Source organism: Sinocyclocheilus anshuiensis, unplaced genomic scaffold (genome assembly GCF_001515605.1).
Source record: "Sinocyclocheilus anshuiensis isolate Anshui unplaced genomic scaffold, SAMN03320099.WGS_v1.1 scaffold1407, whole genome shotgun sequence".
Taxonomy (NCBI): Eukaryota; Metazoa; Chordata; class Actinopteri; order Cypriniformes; family Cyprinidae; genus Sinocyclocheilus; species Sinocyclocheilus anshuiensis.
The window spans coordinates 101,352-111,162 of record NW_015540917.1 but is presented as its reverse complement, the minus strand read 5'-3'; the positions used below and the strand labels follow the sequence as shown (position 1 = coordinate 111,162).

Genomic DNA, 9,811 nt, shown 5'->3' with positions numbered 1-9,811 from the left:
TCTCTCTCTCTCTCACACACACACACACACACACACACACACACACACACACACACACACACACACAAATACACAGACAGAGACGGCGGAGATAAAGGAGGCAGAAAGTATCAAACATGGTCTTAAAAGAATGAGAAGGGGAAACAATGCTAAATGGTAAGAATGAGGAGACTTTGTTTGGGCAGACAGAGAGGGTAGTGTGGGTGGGTCAGGTTAATGTGAGAGGGAACTGATTAAACTGTCTCACTAAACTTGTCAAACAGGCTAGACCCGGTCTGCCTCAAATCACATACGCTGACTATCAGAAAATCAGCTACTGATCACAGCACTGAAGAAACAACCCAACAGTTTAGTAGTTCAGTTTTTTAATTAATTCTTGTGAAAAACAGTTTGTCGACAGGGTTATGTACCAGAGCTCAACAGTTTGGATAGCCTGAGGATTCCCTGCTGTGCTGTCATTTTATGTTCGCTGAATATTTGTGTGACATTTTGAATGTTGATTGTTAAATCCTGCTAATATAAATTTTACTATATATCACTGTGTGCGTGCGTGTGTGTGTGTGTCTGGAGAGAGAGAGAGAGAGAGAGAGAGATGCCAAATAGAAGGGAAAAAACATCATAAAATACGGTGTTGTGTTGCCACATGCCACCACATCAGCTTTAATGTGCCTTGATACTGATTCTTCCCTCATGTGCTGTTTTGAGTGCTGTAACATGACAGCTGATCAAATGGGTGTTGAATTATTGACTGTGAAGACCATAGGAGAGGATTCACATCATTTTCAGACTAATCAAACCATTAACCGACCTATCAGGATAGAAATGTTTCATCGCACGATGAAGGTGATCACTCAGAACATGATTTACAGTGGGTCTCACCTTAAACCATGTCAGTACAATGCCCTCCACATCATAATAGACCTGCAGGATTTCCTTTCATTTATCCTCCGTCTGTATGTGAAACGTGTGCTACTACTGTACTACTTGTAATATGAGCCCTATATGCACACCTGATGTGTGATCAGTAGTGCCTTAATATGCATTTCACAACAACAGACTTTGTGATTTACTAATGAGATGTGATTTACTGACTGGGCTGGAGAAAAAGATTAGTGTTCTTAAACATGATCTGTACACCACCTCCTGGCTGCTAACAAAACTACAAGCGTGGGCTGAAGGCAGTGTCAGTGGTGATCACTGCTCAGGGTCCTTGTAAAGAACTCCAAGGCTAGAGAAACGGGCTGACAGTAGCTCAGTGCAAAACTCAGCAGAAGAGCAGAAGTCTTGTTATTTGCTCATTTCTCCACTTTAAGTCTGAAATTTAAGCCTTTTTGTTTGTCGCTCTGAAGTCTAGCAGCAAATATCATTAAGCACGTCCTTTATGCAGGAGTCGCCAAAAATATTATTCCGTAGAAAAAATGTCTTTGTACTTTAATGTAAGAATAATGCGCTGTAAGCTGGTCATTTTTACAAAATAAACCCCACCTCACCAAATAAATTTCATGCAATAAGTTTGCATGAAATACTCAAGTGACTTGAAATTATTTTATAATAATTTACTATATATTCTTTTAAAGCTTCTGTTAAGGAGGAAACCATACAAAACAATCAGTATTGCAACAAAGATAACACTGCACCTTTATTACAGTAACATTAAAGTTCTCAGAGGTCATTTTCAGAGCTTTCTCAGCGGGGTAAAGCTCAGCTATAGGAACTATAGGAATACAGTCAGTATCAGTAACAGGATGGTGTCAGCTGCGATTGTGTGTAATATGAGAGAGCAAATTAGACGTGTGATATGAGACACAAAATTGGTATCATTTTCCTGGATGAGCATTGACATGGACAACAATGTTAGGAAACATCTGAGCGCTTAATGCTGTAACTGAGCAGTCAGAATCCAGACAGATATGTAATAACAAAATGTTATAACTTGCCCTGCTTTAGCTTTCAGGTGATGTCAGGAAAAATTTTAATCAATAGAGAAAACAAGCTGTTAAGCCATTGTTGAAGCCATTGTTATAGGTAAAGTTGCCTTTCTAAAATCTTACAAATAGTTAACCGAAATATAAAAAATGGAATATAAGTAAATAGTAGAATTATACTTGTACTAAAGGTAAAATATCTGAGCAATGGTGGGCAGACTCTGTGAAAATGCAAATGTTGCTTTTTTTCTCATGTAAAGTAAGAGTTGCTGTTAGAATATAAGCCTTTAACTTACAGTAGAAGCCTTTATGATCAAATCAAATCAAATCACTTAATTGTCACATTACCACATAATGATGATCATGAGAAATCATAAGTGCAACTAAAATTCAACTTATTATAAAGAAAAGAATATTCAAATTTTAGACAGCATGAAGAAAAAAGAGAAACACAAAATATGGAGAAACACACTGGTAGGAGTCTCCAAATGGACCATTTGATGGTTTAGGATCAGATGTTGAGTCAGTCAAAAACGATCTGCTTATAATAATCATCCATATTCTATAGGCACTGGCCAGAAGGACATGATGGGCTTAAGATGACAACCTTTAATTACTCTATCAAGATGCTGTAAGGACAAGGATTCAATTTCCTTTTTCTCTTTATATTAAACAATCAATATTATTGAGGACAGCGGCTGAGGAGCATGAGATTATCAGCGAGCGCTGGAGCTCAGGACAGCTGCAGGAGAATAACAATCCCACGCTGGTAATCCAGTCAGCTCGGGAGGAGGACTTACACTCCGGTTCACGGTTTACCAACAACATCACACAGAATTAATGAATCCGCAGCCATGAGCTCACAGACCCACTGTATAACTGCTGTGCTGTTTGAATACAGGTACAACCCGGTTAAAGGCACGCCTAAATGTGCCTTTCACTACTCCTGTGATTGCAGAAAATCAAATTACACCATCAGTGTTCCATCAGAAAAAAATATACATAAAAGTTTTGTTTAGAAATTATATAACTGTATGAGATAGCGAGGGCAGCCTTTTACTCCACACTTGGCTCATACAAACACTTTAGCTAAAATAATATGTTTTGTGTAATATATGAGAAATATCAAAGCAAAATACCAAAATGTATTATCACGTCAAGTATTGTGCCTTTAGCTGCAACAGCAGAGGCTCTTTTAACCCAAATAAGATATTTTTACATATTCATATAACAAAATATTTGGAAATGATAATATTTTTCATTTGCTACATAAATCTATAACATACGTATATTATTAAAAAACAAAGCAAAAAAAAAACAGGCCCGGCTCCACGTGAGATGAAGTGTGGGCCAAGTGACATTCCATATGGGCCAGGGGTATGGTGGGTATACAGTATATTGCATTTTTATTTTTACATTCTCTCTTTTTTTTTTTTTTCATTTTTAATATTATTTGATTTTTTACCCCACAGATCTTGTATTAATTTAGTAACCTTAGATTTCATAAAAAAAGCTCAGGTCTTATAAAATAGCTATTTATGTCACTACAATATTTACAACACAGTTATGTTATGTAGTATTATAATAAAGAAGCTTGACACCAACACTTTAGATGCCAGTTAAATTTCACAATTCTTGGTTCCATTTTTTTACTAAAACAGCAACATTACAAACCTAACAAACATAAATTTCGATCATTATTAAAGACAAAATCAAATAAGTACTAATAAACAAATTACAAGCATCAGCACAAATAAATAAATAGAACAAAGATACAAATTAAACAGTTATAAGCAATCTGCAAACAACAGTATCCAGATGGGTCCTGGTGACTTTAATCACAGTAATTTGAGGACAGCATTCTCCAAATCCAAGAGGATTCAACATCCTTGATCATGTTTATACAAACAGGGCTATAAGGCTACTTCTGCCGTTACTCTTACCCCCATTATTCGGTGCTCTCTCACCTGAAAACATGCCCTCCCCCAACACTGGACCTATGCCAGTTTGTGTACAGACCCAGCAGGGCAACTGAGGATGCCATCCCCTCACCTCTCCACTCAGCTCTAACTCACTAGGACAGTAGCAACACCATTTCTGTCACAGATGGAGTTCAGTTACTACTGTCTTTTTAAAGCTACTCTACAGCCAAACAGAACTGAATTCTGCCTTCAACACTGTCATCCCATCAAAGCTCAGTGATTTTTGCACTTCCCTCTGCATTCAGACCTAGCTTTTCTCACTAACAGTCCACAGTCTGTTAGGCTGAACAACCACAATTCTTCCACCCTTACTCTGAACACTGGTGTACTACAGGACTGTGTGCTGAGCCCAATCCTGTTCCCTCTTTATCCACGACTGCATACCTGTACATGGTTTTATTTATAAAAACTTGATATAATGTAATTAACTACAGTAGGTAGTCAACCAGAATGACTATTACCGCCGCGCTTACCGTCGCGGTTATGCCACAGCAGCAAATACAAATCAGTCACATGTGAAACTTGCTCGCGAAATCACCACCAGGTGGCGCAAAGGAACGGTTGACATGTTTGCTCTAGTGATGCAAAGTCCGATTCACTTCCGCAAACCGGTTCTTTTCGGACAGATCGGCTCATTGAACCGGTTCAAAAAGCCAATTCATCGGTTCCTGACGTCATCAAGCAATGACGTCTCTACACATTTCTTTTCTAACAACTCAATGCAATGTTATATCAATTAAAAATTCAAATAAGTCATTTGTGTCAATGCATATTGAAACAGTCAAAAAATAAAGTTATTTGTGTGAAAGCATATTGCTGATTATTGCCATATAATTCACTTAAGTTAATGGTGTTTATGGTCACAGTTTCATTTGCTGATCCTTTATGTCAGATACGACTCACTGACCAATATTGACTAGCCTACAACTCGGATAAGATTCCTAAAAGTTTCACACATTACAGACATTGATGCACAAACGCGGATATGTTCTACATGTCTACAGTATAAAGAATGAATAATACATGTATATATCTTATAAACTCCTTGATTTCGCTTAAGCAACTTTAAATATAATATGCATGCACAATAAACTATTGTAAAATGTATTTACATCACTCGACAGAAAGGTTTTTTTCAGGTTTTAATAAAATGTAAATTAATAACAGTCATAATAAGCATATTTTCAGTACGCGCCTCAGGCTTGCACAGTATCGTCAACTCAATCAGAATCTTCGGTAATCCTCAGCAGACTTCGACAGTTGGTTCAACCGGCTCAATCGGTTCTTTTTGAGTTGGATGTGGTACTTCAGGCTGTGCGTCCTGCGTCATCAACCCGGAACTAAAGTTCGATTCAGTTCGATTTGTGAACCGGTTACTTCCTGAGATCCGGCTCAAAAGAACGATTCATTCAAGAACCTAACATTACTAGTTTGCTCAATAAAGTGGAAATGTAAAGTTCGGCCAGAGGACTGGCCTGCATCTTAAATGTGCACTGTAAAAAATGAGTAATGAATTCATTTATAAAAAAAAGAGAGGGGTGGGGGGGAAGAAAGAGACAGCTAACTGAAAAAGTACTGGTCATTTTCTGCCTGGGCATTGATAGTACATGTTAGTCTTCTGTGAAACTGACATTTGCAGATTGGCCGAACTCATAGCAGATTTGACGCATTTCTCTGAATGATTGCAGAGAACAACACCTGATTCACAACATTAGTTTCCAAATGCTCTGCGGTGTCAAAACTGATGGGTTTTATTCACCGAAAGAATACGTGGAAGGCTGAATATAGCAAAAGGAAAGATGTTGATATCTAACAAATGAAGGTTAGGTTTGGGGTTGAAACGGCAGGGTACAGTTAGAAAGTCATTTTGTTTAAAAAAAATATATATATAGATAGATGATAGATAGATAGATAGATAGATAGATAGATAGATAAAGTTACTGATCTCATAATTTAGACTGAGCTAAGTTATTCGTTTCATTTATTTAAAAGTGCAACAAAACAGAATTTGTTGATTTTAAAGAAAGTCATAATTATAAAATCAGAATAAATTCAAAACAGAAAGTGTAAGATGTTGCAAAATGTTTGCTTTATTAAAGCACAATATACATAAAAAAGCTCTGTAAGCTATGTGTAATGTATAGCCATGTAAAAATAAGTTAAAATAGAAAGCACCAAATTTTTTGAATAAAAAAATAAAATATATTAAAACAGAATTGGTTCAATTTAACAAAAGAAAAAAATTGGAATAGAACAATCTTTGAACAGAAAAAAATACAATTATTTAATACTGTAAACATCGGTGGGCAACAGTATTTCTCGGGGAACCAAGTAATTCTTTCACCCTGTCCTTGACCCGCTTGCCATCACTACTGGTCATATGAGGGAATTTCTGGGCAACTGTCATCATTATAAAGTGTCTTACGTTCGTGGACAATCCACGTTTACCTCTGGAACCATCCCAGTTTGTTGTGGATGCCCACTCTTTATAAACGTCCTGCGGTTCCATGGCGCGGAAAAGCAAGCAACTGTAATGATCTGCTCACCCCTGACTCTGCATCATCAGAGACTCAAGAAGCTCCAGAGTTGGAGAAGTGAATGGGAGTTCGGGAGGGCAGCTTCTAATTGGCGTTGTGGCAGAATAAGCAATTTCCCTACTCTCTGCATCCCCACTAAGAGGAGTCAGTCAGTCTGAGGTTGAGGTGTGTGCACAATTTAACTGTGTCCTTAGAGCCTCTGTTGCCACTGTCTGCGCTTCTCTTAGCTGCGTTACAACAGTCGAGTGGATCTCGATTAACCCTTTGAGATCAGATAAGCAAGAGCCGTCTTTTCATCTGCATGTGCCTTTTTGCAGACACGCAACTGCTGTTTCAGCGCCACAGTCTGTCTCTGTTGGAGTGGAGTTCTAGTAGTCACTCCTGTAAACAGGGTATTTGCCTATAACAGGAGAAAGCACGTGTTAATACAATGTTGTGGTTCTCCATTTCGAGGCTATCCATGTAAGGTAATTTGTACACAGTATAAAACGTAAATAAAAGTTACCGCTTTTTTCGGGACCATGCGCTTCTTTGTAGTGCTAGCTTTTGTTCACCTTTTTGCTAAGGCTTCAGGGCGCGGGGGTCTGTTTTCCATCAAAGATTCCTGTAAACAATAGCGGAATGACCAAAACATCGTAGGTAATATGAAAAATAACCATTAACAGTATAATATTGTTTAATTAGTATTGAACAACAATAAAATTATTTTTTTTACCTTCCTTATGTTTCTCATCCTACTTCTGTAAAGGGCAGAAATGTTCATTTTGACCTGACGGAGCAGTTCAAGTTGCAAAAGAAGTTCGTCTTGGATAATGTAGCATGCAGCATTTTATAGGCCTGCTCCAACACAACTGTCTGTAATTATCAAGCATTGAACACCTTTGATAAGCTGGTTCAGGTGTGTTTGATTGGGGTTGAAAAATGTTATTTGTGTATTTCAATTTTTGTTTTATCAGTCTACAGTGCTTCACTATTTCAAGAGCTGCAAACATATCCAAGTCACTGTATTTACCCCATCCTTGGAAATGAAAATATATTATAAATTAAATGTTACTTTTAAATGTTATATTTTTATTTCTGAAATGCTTCTTACACGTATAAAACTGTATGCAATATTGAAAACAGTATAATTAAATTTGTATTATATTTTTATCCATGGGTGTTTTCACTTAAAGTATTAGTAAATGTTCACCTTTTGATTATTACTGTTGCCTCTAGTAATTCTGTGTCTGCTTTTTAATTTCTAACCTACAGTATTTTTGGTTCATTTTAATCCAGCAATAGTAATTTTCAATCAATATTTGAGTTAATTTATTAATAGTGCAAAATGCTATTTTTTTTTTTTTTTACCTAAGCTGGGTTCAGCCTGCTGGGTCATTTAATTGGGTTGTTTTAAATATTTTTGCTCAGGTGCTGGGTGGTTTTTCTGCACTCTAAAAAATGCTGGGTTATTTTTTTAAACCAAATGCTGGGTTCAGCTTGTTGGGTAATTTTATTGGGTTATTTTTAGTATTTTTTATCCATTCCGGGTATAGTTTTTTTCTTAACCCATTAAAAATGACACCCAGCAGCTAGTTATTAAATATTGGGTTAGTTTTTCTACCAAACTGCTGGGTTGAGCCTGTCTCCGATGAAATAACCCAACTGCTCAGTTACAGTCAGAGCGCGGGGTATGCTTCCTCTACAGGAGAGAACGGTTCTCAGCGCCGCCAATTTGGTGCACTTCTTCAGCAAAATAAAGGTGTGTATACATTTTATTTAATTTATAAAGTTTTTACTGTGCTGTAAATTATATTATTTTACGCAACGAAACATACAAGAACGAGATGTCAGTCAGCTGCGTCAGCAGCGGTCGTTTGGCATGTTGGAAACACCTTTTGCCTTGCATAACAAATAGATTTTATTCGTTATAATACTGAATTTAATTTAATTTGATGTTAAAATATGTTTTCTAATCTCAGTACTGTTTTTTATGGGCAGGTTATGGAGTCAGTCACGGCATCTTTCAGCTACGAGTGAAACGCGAGGCGGCGGTCTGAGGTTCATCCCTCGCGAACAGCAACCCATCACCGGCTTTTTTCACTAGATTTTGTCGACACACCGGAACCAGAATTAGCACTATTTCGGTGAAAGGTGATTACAGAGAACTGTGTATTTAATGTATGTAATATTTTATATGCTATCATCCAAATAAATTCTCCCATACAGAAGTCAGATAGATTGAAATATATTAATAATAAATACATTTTCATATATTTAAATATCTTAAATTTAAATAGAAGAAAATATATTTTATACAATATATGTGAATATATTTTGAAATATATTTTAAAAATATATTTAAATATTTGATTTAGGCCGCTTTTTAATATTTTTCAAATATATTAAACATATGTAAATATATTTTTATCGGAAATATTTACATATATTTATTTCCTTTCTATGTAAATACATTTAGATATCAGACTATGTAAATATATTATTTTGCAATATATGTCCATATATTAATTTCTAATATTTGTTAACATATTACATTTATGTATATGTAAATATATTACATTTCTATAAATGTAAATATATTTAAAAACATTCAAATATTCAATGAATGCTTTTTACTGTACATCACATATAAGTAAATAAACTTAATAAACATGTTTTCACAGAATATATTCCTGTTTACTCAAACTGTGTGTAAATAAATTACATCTACATATATGTAAATGTTTTCATTTTATATAGATTATAATTTGCCCCTTCATAATAAATCAAACAGAAATTGGACACTGAAAAAAAGTAAAAATCTCCAGACAATGCAACTTAAAAACAGTGACAATATCAATTGAATTAGCTTATTAATGTAAAGAGTTCATTTATCAACACCAGTTCAGCACGAACCAACGAAAATTATGAATGCTCATGATGTTTCTGGCACATAAATAAAAGATTATCCTTCTGTAAGCATCCAGGGTCAAAACATTATGCATAAATATGCAAGTCTTAGTAGGCATTCAACACATTGCATTTAAATATTTAAGAGCCATCATTAACCATGCACACAATTCCTCAACTAATCACATGCTCCCACAATAATACATCAGCTAATCATGCCCTTAACCCGCTTCAAATAAATAAATGAAAATGATATGCAAAATCTTTTTTTCTTTTTTTTTTGGCAATTCACCATTTAAAAAAAAAACAAAAAAACAATAACATGCCCAGGCTTCTTTTATTGCGGGTTACATTGTTATGCGAGTAGGTGGCAGCCAGAGACTGTCTTAATCAGTTAGTTAACCACTGAAAGAATACTATGACAAAGATATCACTTTATGTGGATATACAGCAAATGTGATGGTGCACTTATGAATAG

At 35.7% G+C, this 9,811-nt stretch overlaps 1 long non-coding RNA gene across 1 annotated transcript; it reads right to left on the bottom strand.

Moving 5' to 3' along the window:
• Positions 1-6,783: 6,783 nt before the first annotated feature.
• LOC107689295 (uncharacterized) lies at positions 6,784-7,240 on the bottom strand. The gene is made up of 3 exons (XR_001634320.1): positions 7,160-7,240; positions 6,950-7,048; positions 6,784-6,844 (listed from the first exon to the last, which is right to left on the bottom strand). It is a non-coding gene; the product is annotated as an uncharacterized LOC107689295 (long non-coding RNA).
• Between the last annotated feature and the right edge of the window lie 2,571 nt (positions 7,241-9,811).